Source organism: Triticum dicoccoides, chromosome 5A (genome assembly GCF_002162155.2).
Source record: "Triticum dicoccoides isolate Atlit2015 ecotype Zavitan chromosome 5A, WEW_v2.0, whole genome shotgun sequence".
NCBI classification, from domain to species: Eukaryota; Viridiplantae; Streptophyta; class Magnoliopsida; order Poales; family Poaceae; genus Triticum; species Triticum dicoccoides.
In genome coordinates this window covers 113,176,928-113,200,379 of record NC_041388.1, presented here as the reverse complement: position 1 = coordinate 113,200,379, position 23,452 = coordinate 113,176,928, and positions in this window count along the sequence as shown.

Genomic DNA, 23,452 nt, shown 5'->3' with positions numbered 1-23,452 from the left:
CCAGTTTTTCTTCAGCATGTACGTCTTGCGAATTCCCATCATGGCCTTGGCTGTTAATATGGAAAAACGGAGAAGCTGTTTCTGAGGTTCTGCTTTACGCTATCCAGAAACAAATAATTCAAAGCTACTGGACTAGCAAATTTCAGTCCAAATTAGGATCCTTGACAATGGAACACATGGATCAAAGCGCAAGGTACCGTCTCCATTGTTCGTTGCAAGCTCAGTCATCTGCCGCAGTGAGTATATCTCGAACGCGTTCAGGATGGGCGGGAGTGTGGCATCCGGCGTGGCGACAAGCGAGACGGTGTGCTGGCCTGACCCCTGCACCACCACCTGTTCCACAACCTCTGCGGAGAGGTACTTCGGGGTGTAACTCCGGCTGCCGTTCCATGAGGCGGCGTCGACGAGGATGTCGAACCGCCTCAGCGCGTTGCCTGGCAGCTGCTGTAGCTCAGCGAAGTAGAGCAGCAGGAGGTAGGCTGCGGTGCTGCTGTCGTTGTTCTGGGAGGTGTCCGGGCTCCATGAGAAGTCGAGCCGGGTTCCGTTCACCGGAGTGGCGGCACTCCGCAGCACCACAGGCGGCGCGTCGAAGCTGCTGGCCTTGGAGACGTCCACGTCGGCCGTCGTCATTATGTTGGTCCACGCAGCGACGTCGCCGTAAGACTGCCAGATGCGGTCATAGGAGTCAAATGGGTACCTGTTATTGTTGGCAAGAAGCGGAATCCGGTGTGAGAAAATCGGCAGAAATTGCAACTGGTGTGTCTTAAACTCCAGACTCTGGTTTGACACCTATAGATTTTGCAGAATTGACTCATGATCGACCTAAAATGTTGCATTTGGTTTGGTAGCAGAGAAGGCCAGTGTCGATCATGCTACTTGGCAGTTCATTCAGGAATGAAGTGCAACAACAATTTATATAGTGATATAATCTTTAGCTGTGGGGTCAATGGCCAGCCGTCAGTTTGACCGCATTTCAAGCGGAACTGCGTGTTAGTGTCTGCTGGGATTAGGGAGTTGTGATAATAAACCATGTTCTAGAAAGGTGATAATGTTTAGAACCTTGTTTTTTTTTTTGCGGTTGTAGAACCTTGTTAGTTGTCTGAGATTGCTAACCACTCTTCCAGGGTGATATCTAGATGATTGCTCATATCATATGAGCTTTGCAGGCGAGATAAGGGCTAGTTCTTTTGGACAGCTTAAGAAATAAGCTGCCTCTCCTCGGCTTAAAAAATAAGCCGCTTCTTAAGTTCGTTGAGACTTCTAAATTAGCTATCCCACAACTAGTTTAGAAGCCCCGATGAATAAGAAAGACGGCTTATGGGATAAGTTGGGGAGAGGCGGCTTGTTTTTTAAGCTGCCAAAAAACTGGCCCTTTAGAGCAACATCAACTATAAGGGGTACAATCAAATGGAGGACAAAACTCAAGCTCAGGGTCACAGGGTTGTGTCATTTTTGTCTGTGAGACTGTTTTTAACTTCCACCTAACACCAGTTAGCTTTAGCCTGGATAAAAGTTGCATCCTTACGTAAGCACCGAGACGTCGGTGGAGAATGCGTCGGACAAGGATGATACTGATAAGATGAGCAAAGGTCAGCGTAAGAGGGAAAAGACATATTGTTATCGTTGTGGAGAACCTGGGCACTATGCGGTGGGTTGTACGACGGAGCTTTGTGACATTTGTTTGCGACCGAAACATGATGAAGCATGTCCTCTTTTGTCAGCTCCTAAGCCGGTGGTGAACTTATATGGTGTGTGTGACGAAAAACTTATGTTCTTTGAGACTCCAACTATGAGATCTTGTAGACCACGGTTGGAGAATGCTAGAACTGGCATCATTCGAGTGACTAAGGGCACTCTTTCTGAGGATCAGATTATTTTACAACTCAAGAGATTAGTCTCTAGCTCGTTTCAGTGGGTTCTCGTTCGGATTGATGAGATGACGTTTAAGGTTGACTATCCCACGAAATATGATCTTGACAAGATTAATGAGTTTGGCATGTGCAAAGTTCCTGGCAGTGCATGTATTCTAGAGTTTGATGAGTGGAAGCGCAATGATCCGGTGGGAGTGCCGCTTGTTCAGATTTGGGTCAGATTTTTTGGCCTACCCCCGGAAAGGCTTAATGACTATTTGGAGACTTGGAGCCTAGGGTCTCTTATTGGAAAGACTCTGGAGGTCGATATGCCTTTTACGCGTATGCATGGCATTGCACGTATGCGGGTGGGAGTTCTGGATGCGAATGCGGTCCCGTGCTTTTTAGGTTGGGTTTATGATGGCATGAATTATGATCTAAGAATTGAGATTGAGGGAGTTACGATGATCCAAGATGCAGACAAAAGCATGAGTACTGATAGTGGGACTGATGGTGGTGATGGCAGGCAGGACGATCTTATGGACCATGACCAGCCTGCAAACAATTCACTTACTCCCGGGGGGCAGGGTAAGGAGCCCAAGGCCCCAGTGGGCAAGGCCTCTGGTTCGGCGCCCATAGCAGGTCTTCGCCGTGAGGTGCTGGATGCGATAGTGCCACCATCTCGGATTCTCACAACATTGAAGGATGATGACCACACTCCTACGGATGCGAGATGCATGACCCCCGCCCCCATATCTCAGTCCAAGTCAGGACTTCGTTTTGGGTCTTTTGGAGCTGTTTCGGCACCTGGGCGTCTGTGGGGAGATCGGATGGAGCGAGATGACCCCGTTGAGCATGTTTTACCTCCGTTATCTCCTGTCCGGTTTTCGTTCGAGGGTGGTGATGCTATGGCAGAACCGATGTCATCTAAGGGAAGCGACTCGAGGCAGGCGGCCCCAGTTCTTCCTTCTTCGGCGGACGTCACACCTCGGCGGGCTACTCCTTCACCTACACGACCGCACGAGGCGGATGTGGTCGTGGAGGGGTATGGGCTTTCTTCTGCTCTAACTCCGATGGAGGATGTGGCTTCTACACAGGTGTCGCAGGAGGCGACGACGGTGGAGGTGCCGGCTTTGGGTACGGGTCCGGAACCGGAGCCGATGGTGGGCTTTCCGGTGCTACCTTCCGCACCTCACACTGGACGGGGGGCGGACTCTTTTATCCCAGAGGTGGTGGCCTTTGGGGGTATTCCAGATCCGGCGTCGGGAGGGAGGCGCTCCAGCCGGCGCATCCAGGAGCAGCCGGATGCAGATGAGTTTCAGCTTGGCCGCGCCATGCGGATGGCCAAAATCCGTGACACGGAGGCTTCTACAGGTTTGTCTTTAAATACCGATATTTCAGTTTTACATTTTTCTGAAGATGATATCTTGCATAGAGCGGATAAATTGGGTATTTGTTTAGGTGCCAACAACCGCGAAGTAGTTACTTCTATCAATGAGCTTCTTGATTTAGAAACTGATAGAGCAATGGCGATGCTTAATAATTTAGCGGCAGTCCAACCAATGCAAGAAAGTAAGATAAATGAGTTGGGTATGTGTGAGTTGGAGGGTTTATGCGAGGATTTAGTTCCTGCAAACCTTCTACATGAGGAGACTTTGGAAGAGGAGGGGCATGTGGCCTCTCTGTCTTCACCTGTAGGTCCTGCCGAGGACATTAGTCATAGGGACTCTTTGATCCTCCCTCAGCCTCCAACGCGTAAACGGCAAAAAAAGGTGTATGGCCTTTCTGCGGCGCGTCGAAGTGCTAAGATTAAGTTTAAGAAGAAATTTCACGATGATTCATGAACGGCATTTTTTGGAATAGCAGAGGTCTAAGGGACTTGGCTAAACGTAGGTTTTTGGCGGATGCATCTCGGGATTACAAACTTGATTTTATTGCATTGCTAGAGACTGGTAGGGCAGATTTTACTTCGCAGTTTCTCGGAACGATCTCAGGAGGTCTTGATTTTGATTGGCACTGTTTGCCACCTCGGGGAAGATCTGGCGGGATCCTCCTAGGTGTCAATTGCGAGTCGCTGGAGGTGCTTGATGTTTTCTGGGGGGAATTTGCAGTTAAGTTCCATGTGCGGTCGAAAGCTGACGGGTTCAGGTGGGCTTTAGTGGCTGTGTATGGAGCGGCACAGCCTGAGCTAAAGTCGGACTTCCTCGCAGATTTAGTTAGGATTTGTGGGGATGATACCTTACCTGTTCTTGTTGGTGGTGACTTTAACATTATTAGAAGACGAGAAGAGAAAAATAATGACAATTTTGATGGCAGATGGTCATTCATGTTTAATGCGATTATTGAAAGCCTGGACCTGCGAGAGATTGACCTCACATGCAGGTAATTTACTTGGGCAAATAATCTTCCAAATCCGACGTATGAAAAACTTGATAGAGTTCTCACAAGTATAGAATGGGAACAAAAATTCCCTCTTGTGACGGTGCAAGCGTTACAGAGGGGAATATCTGATCATACACCCCTTCTTGTAGACTCTGGTGAGGTGGCTCACCAAGGCAACAAAAATGTCTTCTCTTTCGAAACTGCGTGGTTCGAGAGAGAAGATTTCCTTGCGTTGATAGCAAGGGAATGGGCGGCGGAACAAACGAGAGAGACAAATATTGATCGGTGGTAGAATAAGATTCGACATCTTAGACAGTTCTTGAGAGGATGGGCTAAGAACAATAGCGGGGTTTATAGAAAGGAGAAAGAAAGACTGTTAAAGATCCTCAATGACCTAGACATAAAAGCTGAAAGTACTGCGCTGGATATGGATCAGCGAGTGTCTAAAAGAGAAGCCAAGGTTTTGCTAGCGAAGCTTCTTAGAGAGGAGGAGTTGAAATGGGCACGTAGAGCGAAAGTGCGCCAGGTGGTTCAAGGAGATAATAATACTCAATTTTTCCATATGATTGCCAATGGGAAACATAGGAAGAAGAGAATCATTCAACTTGAACAAGATGAGGGGACGATTGTTGGTCATGAAAACCTTAAAATGTATATTACCAACTATTATAAAAAACTGTTTGGGGCCCCAGCTGAGAATTATGTCGCCCTCGATGAGAGCATGGTGGACGACATTCCTCAACTGAAAGATGAAGAGAACGAAGTAATAACTGCACCTTTCTCTGAGAAGGAGATGTTTGACGCAATATCCCAAATGGAAAATAACAAAGCACCTGGTCCGGATGGATTCCCAGCTGAGTTTTACAAGAAATGTTGGGGTATTATTAAAGGCGATTTGATGCCAATGTTTAATGATCTGTTTAATGGCCACCTTCAACTTTTTAAGCTTAACTTTGGGACTATCACGTTGTTACAAAAGAAGGCGGAAGTGATTCGCATTGAGCAATTCAGGCCGATATGTTTGCTCAATGTAAGCTTCAAGATTTTCACAAAAGTTGGTACAAACCGTCTGACTCAGATTGCTCATTCGGTGGTACAGCCAACACAGACTGCCTTCATGCCAGATCGACACATCCTCGAGGGAGTGGTCGTTCTTCATGAGACTTTACACGAAATTTATTCGAAGAAGCTCGATGGAGTGGTCTTCAAAGTGGATTTTGAAAAGGCATATGATAAAGTGAAGTGGTCATTCTTACAGCAGGCCTTACGTATGAAAGGATTTGATGAGGCCTGGAGGAAGCAGGTAGAATCATTTGTACAAGGGCGTAGTGTAGGCATCAAAGTAAATGACGATATTGGCCAGTATTTTCAGACGTTAAAAGGATTGAGATAGGGAGACCCGATGTCGCCAATTCTCTTTAATGTCGTGGTTGACATGTTGGCCGTTCTTGTTAATAGAGCAAAACAGGACGGTCAAGTAGGGGGGCTCATACCACATCTGGTTGAGGGTGGGGTGTCCATTCTTCAATATGCCGACGATACCATCATTTTCATGGAACATGACCTTGTTAAGGCCAGAAACATGAAGTTATTGCTTTGCCTGTTCGAACAACTATCAGGGTTGAAAATTAGTTTTAATAAAAGTGAGCTATTTTGCTTTGGACACGCCAGAGAAGAACAAGAAACCTACAAGCAACTATTTGGCTGTGAAATAGGCACACTACCCTTCACGTACCTAGGGATTCCGATTCATCATCGCAAGCTCACAAATAAAGAATGGAAATGTATCGAGGATCGGTTTGAAAAGAGGCTAAGTTGCTGGAAGGGCAAACTTTTGTCTTATGGAGGAAGATTGGTGCTTATTAATTCTGTACTCACAAGTATGCCCATGTTCCTCCTCTCTTTTTTTGAAGTCTCGGTTGGGGTACGGAAAAGATTGGACTTTTATCGATCTAGATTCTTTTGGCAAATTGATGAGAACAAAAATAAGTATCGTTTGGCAAAGTGGGATGTAATTTGTAGACCAAAGGACCAGGGAGGCTTGGGAATTGAAAACTTGGAGGTGAAAAATAGGTGCTTACTCAGCAAATGGTTGTACCGGTTATGCACAGAAAGTGACGGAGTTTGGGCTCAGCTATTGCGTAACAAATATCTCTATGCCAAAACACTAGCCCAGGTTACAGTAAAAGCGACTGACTTACCATTCTGGAAAGGGATTATAAGGACGAAAGTGGCGTTCTTTAACAGGATCAAATTTATCATCGGGAATGGACGGGATACTCGATTTTGGGAGGATACTTGGTTAGGAGATTCGCCGCTGGCCTTACAGTATCCTTCCCTTTACAACATTGCGCAGCGGAAAGAGGTTTCCGTTGCTACAGTGCTGGGTACTATCCCGCTTAACATACAGTTTAGACGGTCTGTTATTGGCAACCGTTGGACTAGGTGGATACATCTTGTGCGTAGGTTAATGGAGGTTAACCTTTTGGATGTACCAGACACTTTGCAATGGAAGCTTTCCAGCTCAGGGGTCTTCTCGGTTAAATCCATGTACATGGATTTGACTAATACTGGGACCATCCCGAGGACAGCTCATATTTGGAAAGTTAAGGTGCCCTTGAAGATAAAAGTTTTTATGTGGTTTGTGTATAAAGGTGTCATTCTTACTAAAGATAACTTAGTTAAGCGTAAGTGGGAAGGAAGTAAAAGATGTTGCTTTTGTGATCAGGATGAAACAATAGAACATCTATTTATCAAATGTCCACTTGCTAAACTGCTTTGGAGAACTATCCATGTTACTTTCAACATAACTCCACCTCGCACGATATCACATTTGTTTGATAACTAGTTGACTGGAGTGGAGCCAAAGTCCGCGACACATATCCGAGTGGGAGCATGTGCATTACTTTGGTCTCTATGGAATTCTCGCAATGACGTTGCATTTAACAGACAAACCATTACCAACTTTTTGCAGGTCATCTTCAGAGCGTCTACTTGGATCCGTACGTGGTCATTACTCAGTCGTGCGGACCACAGGGAGCATATGGATATTGGGTGCAGCCGATGGGAGATAATTGCACGGGATACTTACAACCGGTTTGGATGACGGTCCAATAATAGGATAGACGTTTAGTCTCCTAGTCTTGCTGACGCCGGTTGTGATTTTTATTTTTGGCCACTTGTGGCTTTTCTTCGCTTAGTGCGACCTTTGTTTATTTTTGAGACCTCCGTTTGGAACCTTTGAAACCTTTGAGATACTTTTTAATAAATGGCTGTGTGCATCAAGAGATGCAGAGGTCGGAGGTATACCTCCTTTTCGAAAAAAAGGGGTTTTATGTTATTCAGTGTGCATACGCGGTGTCATTTTGGAGCAGAGTAAGTGCATACTAGTAGCGGTTTTCTTACGACTCTGCAAAGCCTATTTTAAAATGTTCATCCAAATGGAAACTTGTGCAAGAAACCAAGGAATGCTGCTGCCCTACGTGATGTGTGCAAATGGTCAAGATAACCCACTTCGACGTTCACATCAAGTAAGTAATCGGCAGGCAACTATAATATGCATCAGTAGTTATCACCGGAGACCGGACGAACCTGTATAGCTTATAGGAACTAGCCGGCCGCCAGAAGTGGTAGCGGTTCAAGGCGAATCTCGCCGCCGGCCGGCGAAGGTTGAGCAGGAGCAGCGACTGGTTCACGGTGGCCTCCGGGTACATGGCCGCCCTGAGCGGCCTCAGGTCAAGCCCGGAGATGAAGGGCGTACCCTGCCCTATGTCCACCAGGCACACCTGTATGTAAACCAAAAATAGTACTTGTCATCAACCCGTTCATCACTCAAGAAAAGCTCAGATTGTGAAGTCTGCCTAGAGGACTCCTGGGACCTGAAAGAAATCAGCCGGGGACACGACGACGGCCTCGAAGATCAATATGTCGTCGGGCGCGGTGACGTTGACGGCGGCCCAGCGGTTGACCCCAAGGTAGAGGTGGAAGGACGGGGGCCTGTTGAGCGCGTCGTAGTTGCCGTAGTAGAAGCTGGACCTGACGAGGTACCTGCCTCCCGGCGAGAGCCCCCGGAGCGTGTAGCAGCTGCGCGCAGCACCACCGGAGAAGTGGCGTACGGTGAGGTACCGCGCCGCCAGGCCGCGGTCGCTGTACGGCGGGCTGATGCCGGCGTTGGCCCCCGCTCCGGCGTCGACGAAGCCGGCGTCCGAGACGTACCTCAGGCCGCTCGTGGACTCGTGGGGGTAGCTCGTGCCGTCGGCGATCCCGCAGTCGACGCTGATGAAGCCGAGGGCGTCGGACTGGCCGTGGATGGGAGTGACGAGCTCGGGTGACACGAAGCATGATAGGAGGAGGAGGGACACGAGCAACCGAGGACAAGCTGGCTCCATGGCTGGCTGCTGCATGCACGTTGTTCCTCCGGCGGGTCTTCCCTCTCTCCTGATGTTGTTCTGTCCTTTTATGTGAAAGTCAAGGCCTGGTACGTCGTACGTGTCGCTGCCAGCCGGCCGGCCGGCGAGGTTGGTGGTGTTGGAGGAGTAGTGGCGACGTTTGGTTGGGCTCTCATCAGGCGGTTGCGCGTGAAGGTCAACTCGTTCGTTGCAAGTGAGAAGTGTTATCGGCGGAGGAAACGCCGGAGAATTTCGGGGGTCGCAGCAGCAAACAAGTCAGCAGTCAAGCGAAAGGAGCATACGGGATTGAATTAGGAGAGGGCCGATTAGACTATTGATAGTGGGGAATAACTTACTAGTAATATACATATCTTACCGGTATATGTTACTACCTTTATAAAAGCAAGTATAATAAGGTGACGTAAGTGGGTTGTAAGAATTTAAATATTATATTATTGTTGAGTTGGATGAGAGAGAAAAGGAGAGAGAAGAGAATCGGGTTGTAGACTTACAGCTGGCTGTAGCACAAGCTTCAGAAAGTTTTGTGAGAGTGAAAATTGAGTCATATGTTAACAAAGTAGTATTTCTTATAGCCAACTATTATGCGTGTTGGGTATTACATTGGTTATAAGTGACATGGCAACATGTTATAGTCAGCAGCTGGCTATATTATTTATCATGCTCTATGGAGAGTAACATACTATGTGTGGTGTCACACTTCATTTATTAGCTTGTAGACTCATCTTATCTTGATATATATGATGTTACTGTGGGTAAGCTAGCTATGTTACTCATATCATCTCTCTTCTCATTAAATCATTGTCACATAAGCAAATTTACTGGGTTAGACCTTATGTTACTATTGAAATTACTCGTGCTATGGGCAGTCTTACCGACTACTACTGAATATCCATTTCTGAGTCCAGACTCATCTGCATTTCATTTCCGGCCACCGAAACACATTTCTTTACTTCTTTATTTCATTCAACGACATTTTGATATATTGGATTATATAGTTCACCAATTCTTCGCTACAAGAGCAAGACCAAAGAAAATAAGAACCACAATTAAACACTTTAAAAAATATCCAACTTCTATAACTGCTCCCACTAGTTAGATTAATATCTTCTTCATGTCTTCATTGTTGCTTCTCTGTATTGGCTTCTCGAGTTTGCACACTGATTTCTTCTTCTATTCTGAAGAATTCAACGCTTGCTTCGCATCTAGTATCATCTCTAGCCTCTATTCTAGCAACGAGTGCACGCGCATCTATCCAATTTCACGCTATCAATAGATTGATGTAATCTTCTTCCCAATACCAAAACTTGCATCCATCCTACGCACAAATTTGAGCAAGCAATGAGCTATGAAAGTGCATCGAATCAGGTGACAACCGAATCAAAAGAAGCACATACCCCATCTTTTTTGCACTTGAAGAATACCCACCCGGGATATTCCGACGTGGTAGAAACTCCCGCACCACTTGCCGCGGTGGTCGCAATTTATGACCGGCAGCGGTGAGGCAAGGAGACACTATGCCAGCGCTGAGCCCGGGCGTGTCTTGGCCGTGATCCGCCGACGGGAGTGTTACGAGCGGCTAGAGGAGGGAACAATACATGCATGCGGCGCGGAGGCGTTGCCGGGGTTGTGCGGTCCGGTACCTAGCCAATCCATAGCAAGGCGCGGTCGCTGACGGCCGGAAGCGCCAAAACCGTTCGTGGTGCCGACAGCCGCTGATCTACCGGTTGTGCGCCGGTGATGGGGCGAGGGAAGCGCCAAATCCAGCGGCGGCGCCTGCATTAGCAGCTTACGAAGCGTCCACGATGGCGGGCGGTGGCCGGAGGGGGTGCGAGGGGCGGCGCCGGCGTAGATGCTATGCGGGATGGGGCGTGGGGGGGGGGGCAGCGGAGGAGATGGGATGTTTTACTTAGTTGCCGAGCAATGAAGTAAATATAGGGAGGCGCGGCACAACTGAGGATAATTTATCCTCCACTACAGTGGATTAAGGATCGGCTAGGTATCGGTTAGAGAAGTAAAATCGAATTTTTACTTTTCTAACCAGTTATACAGGATCAGTTAAAAATTCCCTTAGATGGCTGAGGCACTAGATTAACATGATAATTATTTTCTCTTTTTTCTTTTTACTTCAGCTCATGTATCTTTGCTATGTATAATTTATAACATGATGATTCTTAAGGTTCTATCGCCAAGTATATATCTCTATTTATACTTACTTAAACAGAAGGGGAACAATTCAGTTCACCCGGTTGATCGCTCGCTCGTCGACCGGATGAGCAATAGTTGACTCAAATGTTCTCGTACGATGATCAAGAGTTACACATGATACATATCCATTCGTCACCGCTCTGTCGCCAAATCCTCACGAGAGAAAAAAATTCTGCAATATAGTCCTCCCACGACAAAACTCATGTTGTAAAAAAAGTGAAGACGAATTCTGCAATACAACCTTTCATCTCCAGTCCCAATCCTCATGAGAAAAATTTTATGTAACATCATTAGCAAAAGTCGTTTCGTAACAACCTCCATGTTGTAAAAAAGTGAAGACGAAAATAAAAAAACTAGAATACAAACTTTGTTGCCAATGTTTTTGCAACAAGGCCTATTTTGCAAACAGGTTCTGTTTGGGAATGTAGCATGTAATTCCGAAATTTTTCCTACGATCACGCAAGATTTATCTAGGAGATGCATATCAATGAGAGGGGGAGAGTGTATCCACGTACCCTCGTAGACCGGAAGCGCAAGCGTTAGGTTAACGCGGTTGATGTAGTCAAACTTCTTCGCGATCCAACCGATCAAGTACCGAACATACGGCACCTTCGAGTTCAGCACACGTTTAGCTCGATGACATCCCTCCAACTCTTGATCCAGCAGAGGGTCGAGGGTGAGTTTCGTCAACACGACGGCGTGGTGACGGTGATGGTGATGTGATCCGCGCAGGGCTTCGCCTAAGCACTACGACGCTATGACCTGAGGAGTAAACTGTGGAGGGGGCACCGCACACGGCTAAGAGAATAACTGTTGTGCTTTGGGGTGCCCTCTGCCGCTGTATATAAAGGAGGGGAGGAGGAGGCTGGCCACCAGGGGCGCGCCAAGGAAAGGGGAGTCCTACTTGGACTCCAGTCCTAGTAGGATTCGCCCTCCCCTTTTTCCTTCTCATGGAGGGGGAAAGAGGGAAGGGAGAGGGAAGAGTAGAAGGAAAGGGGGGCGCTCCCCCTCTCCTAGTCCAATTCAGACTCCATATGGGAGGGGGGCGCGGCCACCCCTTATGGGCTGCCTCCCCTCTCCCCTATGGCCCATGTAGGACCATTACTTCCCCCGAGGGGTTCCGGTAACGCCTCGGTACTCTGATAAATATCCGAGACGTTCCGAAACCATTTCGTTGTCCAAATACCATCGTCCAATATATCAATCTTTACCTCTCGACTATTTCAAGACTCCTCGTCATGTCCGTGATCGCATCTGGGACTCCAAACAATCTTCAGTCACCAAAACACATAACTCATAATACAAATCGTCATCAAACGTTAAGTGTGCGGACCCTACGGGTTCGAGAACTATGTAGACATGACTGAGACATATCTCCGGTCAATAACCAATAGCGGAACCTGGATGCTCATATTAGTTCCTACATTTCTACGAAGATCTTTATCGGTCAAACCGCAATGACAACGTACGTTATTCCCTTTGTCATCGGTATGTTACTTGCCCGAGATTCGATCGTCGGTATCATCATACCTAGTTCAATATCGTTACCGGCAAGTCTCTTTACTCGTTCCGTAATGCATCATCCCGCAACTAACTCATTAGTCACATTGCTTGCAAGGCTTATAGTGATGTGCATTACTGAGAGGGCCCACAAATCCTAATCTCGATCTATGCCAACCCAACAAACACCTTCGGAGACACCTGTAGAGCATCTTTATAATCACCCAGTTACATTGTGACATTTGATAGCACACAAGGTGTTCCTCTGGTATTTGGGAGTTGCATAATCTCATAATTAGAGGAATATGTATAATTCATGAAGAAAGCAATAGCAATAAAACTTAACTATCATTATGCTAAGCTAACGGGTGGGTCTTGTCCATCACATCATTCTCCTAATGATGTGATCCCATTAATCAAATGACAACACATGTCTATGGTCAGGAAACTTAACCATCTTTGATAAACGAGCTAGTCAAGTAGAGGCAGACTAGGGACACTTTGTTTTGCCTATGTATTCACACATGTATCAAGTTTCTGGTTAATACAATTCTAGCATGAATAATAAACATTTATCATGATATAAGGAAATATAAATAACAACTTTATCATTGCCTCTATGGCACATTTCCTTTAGTTTCCCACTTGCACTAGAATCAATAATCTAGATTATGTAAGTGCATCTAGCGCCCCTTAGTGACTTTGGTGTATTGAATACTTATAGGTTAAGGGACTAATGTGTTTATGAGTGTACACAGGTCTATAAGTCTATGAGGAGTTTGATATTTACAGAGAAAGTCGACCCCTAAAAATGAAGTTCTTCGACCGAAGACTTTGGATTTCTGAAGTCTTTCTGAAGACTTTGGACGTGAAGAAATTGGTGTAATCCTGAAGACTTGGTATTCATTCGAGGAACATGAAGGGTGAAGACTTTTGTTTTCGCAGTTTCATTTTTTCTTTCTTGAGTCATAGGAAATACCGTACTGTTAAAGGGGGTCGGGGAAATACTAAGGAAAAATTTCCATGTGATGCTCAACTCAAATCCTACCTACCAATCCTTTCGAGTGAAGCCATTGGAAATCTCATACAGTTCAGTCAAATTTCTTCAGTGACAGAGACGAAGTTCTTCTTTCTCTAAGGAATTTGTTCTGACTGAGGAGTTAGGAATTCGCCAGTACGGATTGCCTACACAGTGAGGAACATGATAGCCCTAAGAAATTTGATACTCTAAATTCCGACTGTTGTTGTGCTATGCGTGAGCTGTCCCGAAATATCTACCCACTTAATGGTCATATCATTGAAGGGCATTTATGTCTTATCATGTCGGGCTGCTCCCTAGGCTATAGATAGCCGCCCCCTACAACCACTAGCTGGTTGGCTACTCCGAGAGAAACTGACACTTGTCATTTGAGAGCATCCCATCCTCCGAGGACTTTGAGTGAATATCATCAAGTGAGGAAAACCCAAACCCAAACACCTACAAACCCAAGGTGATTGAGCATCACTAAAGAGATTGATCATGCGTGGATCCGACGCTTGTTACCTTTGAAGACTATGCATCTTCCAGACGGTTAGGCGTCATGGTCTAGAGCATCTAAGAGGAAATCGTGGGTCGCCGAGTGACCAAGTCTGTGAAGGTTTGGAAGTCACCTGAAGACTTACCACGAGTGATTGGGCGAGGTCTGTGTGACCTTAGCTCAAGGGGAATATGGTGAGGACCGAGTGTCCTGAGCTGCGTGTTCAGGACTGGGTGTCCGGGACTGTGTGTCCTCAGGTTTAAATACCTAGCCGCCCTAACCACACGTACAACTGTCACAGCTGTTGGAACTAGTCTACCAAATCATTGTCTTCACCAAGTTACCTGGTTCCATTTCCTCAACCCTTCCATTTCCTCTTTTATGTGTTGAGTGCTTGTTCATATCTGTTTGAAGACTTTGACTGAAGACTTTCTCAATTTCCTCAGTTCAATTTCTTCAGCCTGTTTGTCTTATCCTGTGTTATCATATGTTTACGCTTTCTGTACTCTGTACGTGTTTTCATTTCATCATGGAGATCATGCTCATGCACTGCTATGTTTACTTCTGAGTACTTATTCCGCTGCAAGTAGTTCTTCACTCAGGAATTTCCTCACCCGAAAATTCCTCAGTGAAGAATTCATAAAAATCGCCTATTCACCCCCCTCTAGTCGATATAACGCACTTTCAGTTGGTATCAGAGCAAGGTACTCCCTTGTTCTGTGTGATTTTGGTTTAACCACCTAGAGTTTGAGTTATGTCGACCGCAGGTATGATCAAGGTTTCTGCTGCGTGTCCTACCTTCGATGGGACAAACTACCCCTACTGGAAGAATAAGATGCGCATGCATCTTGAGGATTGATAACGATCTCTGGTACATTGTGGAGAATGGTGTTCCCTCTGTCACTCCCACCATCAATGCTGCTGATGTGAAGAGATTCAAGCAACTCGACTCTCAGGCGAAGAATATCATATGTGGCCATCTAAGCAAAGGGTAGTATGGCAGAGTGAGTGCTCTGGAGACAGCTAAGCTTATCTGGGATAGGCTGTCCAAGGTCAATGAGGGAGTCTCAACACAACGTGACTCTCGAGTTGACGTTCTTTGAAATCTCCTCAACCGCTTGAAAAGACTCGACAATGAAAATGTTCAGCAAACCTTCGGTCGCCTCACTGACATCTCAAACGAGCTTTAAGCACTTGGTGCCGCTGATATCACCGACCATGAGGTGGTGAAGAAATTGCTGAGATCGCTTGATTCCTCATTTGATACCCTGGCATTGATGATACAAGAACGTGGAGACTACAAGTCACTTGATCCCGCTGATATCCTCGAGAGACTAAACACTCATGAGTTCCAGCTTGCTGAGAAGAGAGATCTCTATGGACAAAGTTATGGTAGATCACGGGCTCTGAAGGCCAAGGCAGTATCCAAATCTGATGGTGAAGATTCTGACAGCAGCCTTGGTGACCCTGAAGAACTGAGCCAGGAGCTAGCAATGCTCGTGAGGAAGTTCCAAAAGTTTTCAAGACGTGGTCGTTTTGGTAAATCCTCAAGAGGTGGTGACTTGAGATTAGATTCCTCATCCCATGATTACAAGAAGAGACTCTGCCATAAATGTAAAAAACCTGGACACTACATTCAAGATTGTCCTTAGTGGGAAAAGGAATCGAAGAAGAAGAAGAAGAAGAAGAAGTACAAGGATTATAGTTCTGATGATTCAAAGAAGAAGAAGAAGAAGAAGAAATCTTCAAAGTCCTCGTCATCAAGACCCTCAAGGTCCTCATCTCACAAGAAGAGCAGCTCCAAGAAGGCTCGAGCATTCATTGGCAAGGAAATGGATTCTGAGGCTGAATCTGAGGAAAATGAGGAAGAAGAGGAATCTGAGGAGTCATACTCTGGTGTGGCGAGCCTAGCCCTCGCTACCGCGTTCGTAAGCAAGTCCATCTTCAACTCTGAAGAAAAGGACCTCCCCAACACCACTGATGAAGGCGATGAGGACTACACTCCCACCTATTGCTTCATGGCAAAAGGCTCAAAGGTACTCAAATATCCCTCATCCGAATCTAGTGAGAATGAATATGATGAAAACCTCAAACCCAGCTATTCTAAACTTGCTAAGATTGCTGTGAAACTGCAAAAGGCTATTGAAAAGGTTCAAAATATGCTAGATAAAAGCGATGATATGTTAGGCGAGGAAATGGATCGCACTAAAATCTTGACTGAAAATCTTCAGAGACTTCAGTCCAAGTTTGATAATCTTCAAGCTCATCATAACACTCTCCTATCTGATCATGAGAAGCTTTCTTATGAATTTCTTTAAAGAAAGCAAGATCTTGAGAAGCTAAGAGTGAGTTATGAAGATCTTCAGAAGGAGCGTGATTCATTACTTGCTCCACAGATCAGCGCTACTCAGGATGAATTTGTTCCTCCATGTTTGGAGTGCATTGAACGTGAAATTGTTAATTCTTCACCTGAATGCTCAAATACTTCCATTGCTGCAAATTCTTCAACTACCTCTGCTATCACTAATTCCTCATCTGAGGACATTGCTAGTATCACTAATGATGCAGGGCAGAAGGAATTGTATATGACAGGCAGGTACAAAAGCCTCAAGGGGCATCAGGCTCTTTGTGATGTGCTTAAAAGGCAGATCCTCAACAGGAACCCTAGGAAAGAGGGTATTTTCTTTGAGAGGAAAATCAATGCTGATGGGACCTATTGGAAACCTGAGCAGTATCCCAAAACCTCATGGGTTGCTGCAAAGGGACCTTCAGTGGATCCATCTACTTTATGTGGCTTTACATGTGAATCTTCATATTCTTCTGATGAGTCCATTGACTCTAACTATAAACTGTTCAAAAATCAGAATGGTGAAGTATTTGCTAGATATGTTGGCACTAACTGCAGGAACGGTCCTCCTATGAAGAAAATATGGGTTCCCAAAAGGTGCCTTGAAAATCTTCAAGTAAATGTCATCATGACACCACCTGTGAAGAATAGGAACCCCAGATCAAATTCTTCATATGGACCAAATTCTTCATAAGGATCCAAGTCCTCATACGGACCAAACTCCTCTCATGGATCAAATTCCTCAAAAGGATCAAAGTCCTCATATGAACATCATCATGCTAACCCGTCTGTTTCTCAGGGAAGATCTAGGAATAATGGATATGTGCATTATTCATCAAATCATTATGTCCATAAGTCCTCGAAGAATTTCTCTGCCTACTCTTATGCTTATCCTAACCCCTCTTATGTGTAACGAAGTGGATTGGCATCTATGCCACCTTTCTCTTATGGAGCTCGCAGAATGATGAACTCTTTGCCACCCCTTCAGATGTGGGTGGTGAATAAAAAGAACTAATCTCTTATGCAGGGTCAAGTCTCCAGACGAACTTAATCGTCTGAAGAATTTGCTAGAGACCTAAATATGCTTGAAAGGATGCAAGCTATTCATGAAGAAATGAATTTTCATTTCTCACGTCCTCATACTGTTTTATCTGTTCTATTGTCTGATGAAGTTGATACCATATTCTTCACTGATGAAGTATATGAGTTCGTAAGTTGCACTACAGGATGATCAACCCAAAGCCATTGAGTGGGTCCTCGATAGTGGATGTACAAATCACATGACTGGTGACAGGAGCTTATTGATGGACTTTGCTTTATCTCCATCACATCTGAAGCATATCACCTACGCTGACAAAGGCAAAAGTAAGGTATTGGGTCTAGGTAAGGTTGCAATCTCAAAGGATCGACACATGGACAAAGTCATGCTTGTCGAGTCCTTAGGGTTCAACCTCATGTCTGTCTCAATGCTTTGTGATCTTGATATGGTGGTTGTCTTTGGCAAGTATCGTTGTGTTGTGATCATGGAAACTGACAATTCCAAAGTCTTCGAAGGCTTTAGGAGAGGAGATTTGTATATTGTTGATTTCTCTACAGGACCACAACCTGCTACATGTCTTCTTGCAAAAGCTTCAGAAGGATGGCTATGGCATCGACGACTTGGTCATGCTGGCATGAGGAATCTGCACACGCTCACGAAGAAGAAGCATGTCATTGGCATTGAAAATGTCAAATTCCTCAAGGATCACTTATGCGAAGCCTGTGAAGCTGGAAAGATGACCAAGGCCAAGCATCTAGCAAAGACTATCATGACTACTACTTGACCATTTGAATTGCTTCACATGGATCTCTTTGGCCCTACTCACTATGCCACATTTACCAATGTTGCATCTTTATATGGCTTTGTCATTGTTGATGATTACTCTCGATATACATGGGTCCATATTATCACTTACAAAACTGAAGTGCAGGAAGTCTTCAAACGACTTTCCTCGAGGGCTTCAACTAACTTTGGTGTGAAGATCAAGCACATCAGGAGTGATAATGGAACTGAGTTCAAGAACACTGGCCTTGATGACTATCTTGATGAACTTGGTATTACTCATGAGTTATCTGCTCCTTATACTCCTCAGCTAAATGGCGTCGTGGAGCGCAAGAACAGGACTCTTGTTGAGATGGCCCACACTATGCTTGATGAGTACAAGACGCCTCCTCGCTTCTGGGCTGAGGCAATTGATACTGCATGCCACATCATCAACAGGGTATATCTTCACAAATTCTTCAAGAAGACAACATATGAACTTCTCACTGACAAGCAACCCAATGTGAGTTATTGCAAAGTCTTCAGTGCTAAATGTTGGATTAGAGATCCTCATTATAGTTCTAAATTTGCACCGAAAGCACATGAAGGTTTTATGCTCGGTTATGGTAAGGATTCCCACACCTACAGAGTCTTCAACACCTGTCATCAGAAGGTTGTTGAAACTGTAGATGTGCGGTTCGATGAGACTAATGGCTCGCAAAGAGAGCACCTACCTCCTGTGACGGATGAAATACCTCCTGAGGAATCTATTAAGCTCAAGGCTACAAAGGATGTTATTCCTACTGAAGAATCAGCTGAAGAAGTTGTTCCAGAGCATGAAGAACGTCATGCTAATGCACCTGAGGAAAATGGTGCTGAAGAAAATGCTGATCAAATTCCTCAATGTCAACCCGCTCATCCTCGCGTCGCAAATGAAGTGCAAATTGAGAAAATCATCAGCGACACCAACATTCCAGGTACTCTCACGCGCTCAAGAGCTTCACATTTATTTAACTTTTGTGGGCACTTTGATTTCGTCTCTATCACAGAGCCCACTAAGGTAGATGAAGCATTTCTGGAGCCTGAGTGGATTCAAGCTATGCAAGAGTGAGGGAGTCCTGGATTAGGGGGTCTCGGACAGCCGGACTATTGGACTATGAAGATACAGGATTGAAGACTTCGTCCCGTGTCCGGATGGGACTCTACTTGGCGTGGAAGGCAAGCTAGGCAATACGGATATGTATATCTCCTCCTTTGTAACCGACCTTGTGTAACCCTAGCCCCCTCCGGTGTCTATATAAACCGGAGGGTTTTAGTCCGTAGGACAACATACAATCATGCCATAGGCTAGCTTCTAGGGTTTAGCCTCTCTAATCTCGTGGTAGATCAACTCTTGTACTACTCATATTATCAAGAACAATCAAGCAGGACGTAGGGTATTACCTCCATCAAGAGGGCTCGAACCTGGGTAAACATCGTGTCCCCTGCCTCCTGTTACCACCCGCCTTAGATGCACAGTTCGGGACCCCCTACCCGAGATCCACCGGTTTTGACACTGACAAAGGGGAATTACATCAACTCGAGCTCAACAACGTCTGGGAATTGGTCAAACATCCAAATCCTCGCAAGCACAATATCATTGGCACAAAGTGGATCTACCGCAACAAGCAAGATGAAAATGGCCTTGTGGTGAGGAATAAGGCACGGCTTGTAGCTCAAGGCTACACACATGTTGAAGGAATTGATTTCGATGAAACTTTTGCACCTGTTGCTAGACTTGAAGCTATTCACATATTACTTGCTTATGCTAACCATCATGATATCACTTTATATCAAATGGATGTGAAAAGTGCATTCTCAATGGTAAGCTTGAGGAAGAAGTGTATGCTGCTCAACCCCCAGGTTTTGAAGATCCAAAGCATCCTGACAAAGTCTTCAGACTCAATAAGGCCCTCTATGGCCTCAAGCAGGCGCCACGGACATGGTATGATACTTTGAAGGAATTCCTCATGAAGAAAGGCTTCAAACCCGGTTCACTTGACCCAACTCTTTTCACTAAATCTTATGATGGTGAATTGTTTGTTTGCCAAATATATGTTGATGATATTATCTTTGGCTGTACTGACCAACATTATACTGATGAATTTGCCTATATGATGAGTGAAGAATATCAAATGTCTATGACGGGAGAATTGAAATTCTTCTTAGGTCTTCAAATTCGTCAACAATGCAATGGCATATTCATATCTCAGGAGAAATATCTCAAGAATGTACTGAGGAAATTCGGCATGCAAGATTGCAAAGGAGTCAAAATCCCTATGCCCACAAATGGCCATTTATGCACTGATGAAAATGGTATTGACTTCAATCAAAAGGTATACCGCTCCATGATTGGTTCTTTATTGTACCTATATGCATCTAGGCCAGATATTATGCTTAGTGTTTGCACGTGTGCCTGATTTCAAGCTACACCGAAGGAATCACACCATAAGGCTGTGAAGCATATTCTTTGATATCTAGCTCACACACCAACACTTGGATTATGGTACCCCAAGGGCTCTGCTTTTGATCTCATTGGATTTTTAGACTCTGACTATGATGGTGATCGTGTGGATCGCAAGTCAACATCTGGCACATGCCATTTTCTTGCATGATCTTTGGTCTGTTGGTCCTCGAAGAAACAGAACTGCGTATCACTGTCTACTACTGAAGCTGAGTACATTGCTGCTGGTTTTTGCTGTGCTCAACTGCTATGGATGAAGCAAACTCTCAAGGACTACGGCGTCAACGTGAAGAATGTGCCACTCTACTGTGAAAATGAGAGTGCCATCAAGATTGCTCACAACCCAGTTCAGCACTCGAAGACAAAGCACATTCAGATTCATCATCAGTTTCTTCGTGATCATGTGTTGAAGGGCGACATCTCTATTGAGCATGTGAAGACTGAAGAACAGCTAGCCGATATCTTCACTAAGCCCTTGGATGAGAAGAGATTTAGCAAGTTGTGGTGTGAGCTAAATATCCTAGAATCTTCGAATGTTCTTTGAAAAGGACAGCCATCCTAACACTTATGCAAAATTGATGACTTAGATGTGCAACACATGAAGAAATGTTTTTCTTCAATCAATGAAGACTAACACTCTAAGTGTGAAGAAATTAACGAAGAATTTAATTCTCAGAATCCTACAACAATTGTACGCGGTGTCTGAAATCATCATTCTTATACGGTGGGTCACGCCACCACAAAATGTTGAAAATCTTCAATTGAGCTTTTCCTCAGTTCTTTGAAATTCCTTAGTTGTTTTTCAATTTGCATTGTCTTCATCATTTCCGTCATTTTTCTTCATTGGATATATATATATGAGTTTATGCCCTCTACAACATTCACTTATTGCTATTACTTCAAGTTGCTTGTTCCACTAAGTGAATGCGATTGGACCCTTCCCCCTCTTTGCTAAACTCAACCCACTATATTCACAAATTCTTCATGTGCGTTTTATTTGAAACTCGTTCAAAATCTTCACTATGTCCTTATCAGCCGAAGAAATTGCGAACGGAACTTTAAAACCTATCTTATCTAAATTTTCGGCTTTGCCGCTCAAACCGTTCCACATCCCATGACAACACTTATCCATTCACCCATGATCTCACACGATCTCCACTTCTCAGTACGTGGGTGACACATGTCAAACGAATGAGAAGGGTCAGGGGCACATTCATCCAATTTCTTTGGGCGGACAGTTTTTTCATCGTGGATATAAATACCCCTTCCCTTCCTCACTTCACTTTTACTCCACTCGTTCTCACCCCAGCTCGAGCTTCTCAAACCCTAGCACGGCCGGTACTTCATCGTCGTCGGTGAGGAAGAGCTTCACTGCCTCAATTTCGTCGCCGTCGTACTCGCACCGGCTATGGATTTCTTCACTCCGCCGCTGCCGTAGCTGTCTTCCTCTGCCAAGTTAGGGCGTGGAAGATCTAAACTGATGAACTTCACATCTACACCTCTTAGTTTGTCGTGTTCTTCGTCCAGGGTAATTAAAAGTTACTTTTACTGCCCTCTTTGATTCAAATGATAACTACAAAATCTTCAAAGGTGTTTATACTTCAAATTCATCACACACTGAACACTTCACATGTCATCTATTCTTGATTCATTTCTCTAAAGCTATATTTTTCTTCAAGATTCCTCAAATGTGTGGATTTTCGATCTATACATCTCTGGAACCTAAGACAAAGAACATTTAGTGAAATTCTTCAAGACTCATCTAGTCAAATTCCTCAAACTTGCTTCTTTTTTAAAAAAACTCTGAGAACGCATATGACCTCTCCATATTCCTCTCAACTATACTCTGTTCACAGGTACTCATGTCAGCTGCTGAATCACTAGGTTCTCATCAACTTAACTCATTTGCAGCGTTCCTCGAAGAAAAGTTGCATACATCTTCAAATAATTCCATTGTTCAAATTCCCCATCTGAAGAAAATGGCTGATGGAAGGAATCCACAGAAGGGAGGAAAGAGGCCTGAGGTCAATACTGCTTTTGAGATCCCTGATGACATATACAAGGACTATTGCACTCCTGATGAGGCCACTCATGGAAAGGAAACCAAGAATGAGCGCAAAGTGTGCATTCAAAGAATAGAGAGGAGATGGGCAAGAGAGTGGAGGGAGTACAGGTATGTTACTCCCAAGTACATGAATAAATTATCTCTAAATCCTCCATGCCCAAGACCTCCATTGGCACCTGGCCAAGAAGCAGATCCCACCAGCCTCAAGCGTGGTGAGGATTATCCTAATGAATGGGCCAAGCGCCAGGCCAAGTTGGCCAGATAAGCAAGAGAAGCAGTGAGGAAATTCAATGAAGACTCTGCTGCTGTTGCTTCCACTGCTGAGGCCTCTACAAGCAAGCCAAAGAAGGCCATGACAAAGAAGCCTGCTCACAAGCCAAGTGCTTCACCGGCAATGCCCTCACGGCCAAGTTCCTCAGCAATGCCCTCACGTCCAGATTCTTCAAAGCCCTCACGGCCAACTCCTCAAGCTGCTCCCACTTCAAAATTCTCAGCACCTCCGCCAAATCCTCAGCTGCTCCGACCAAATCCTTAGCACCTGCGCATCTCGCCACATGCCAAAGGACGACGGGCATCTCTATTGCCTTAGGAGCATCTGCTAGTTCCTCAGCACCACTGCATTCTTTAACTGGTCCCACTCTGTTGAAGACCAAGGTAACTGTTGGACGAGGCTCTTAACCAAGTCCTCAAAAGAAGCAGGTCGCTTTTCAAGTGCCGTCAGATGAAGACGAAGCTGATGATGATGAACTTGCAGAAATCATCAGAGACAGGCAGGTCAAGGCCGCTAGAGCCAAGGGCACAAGTGTGCCTCTGCTTTTGGATCCAAAGTTGATCCTTGAGTACATTGACCTATGGCACAAGGACCCAAATACT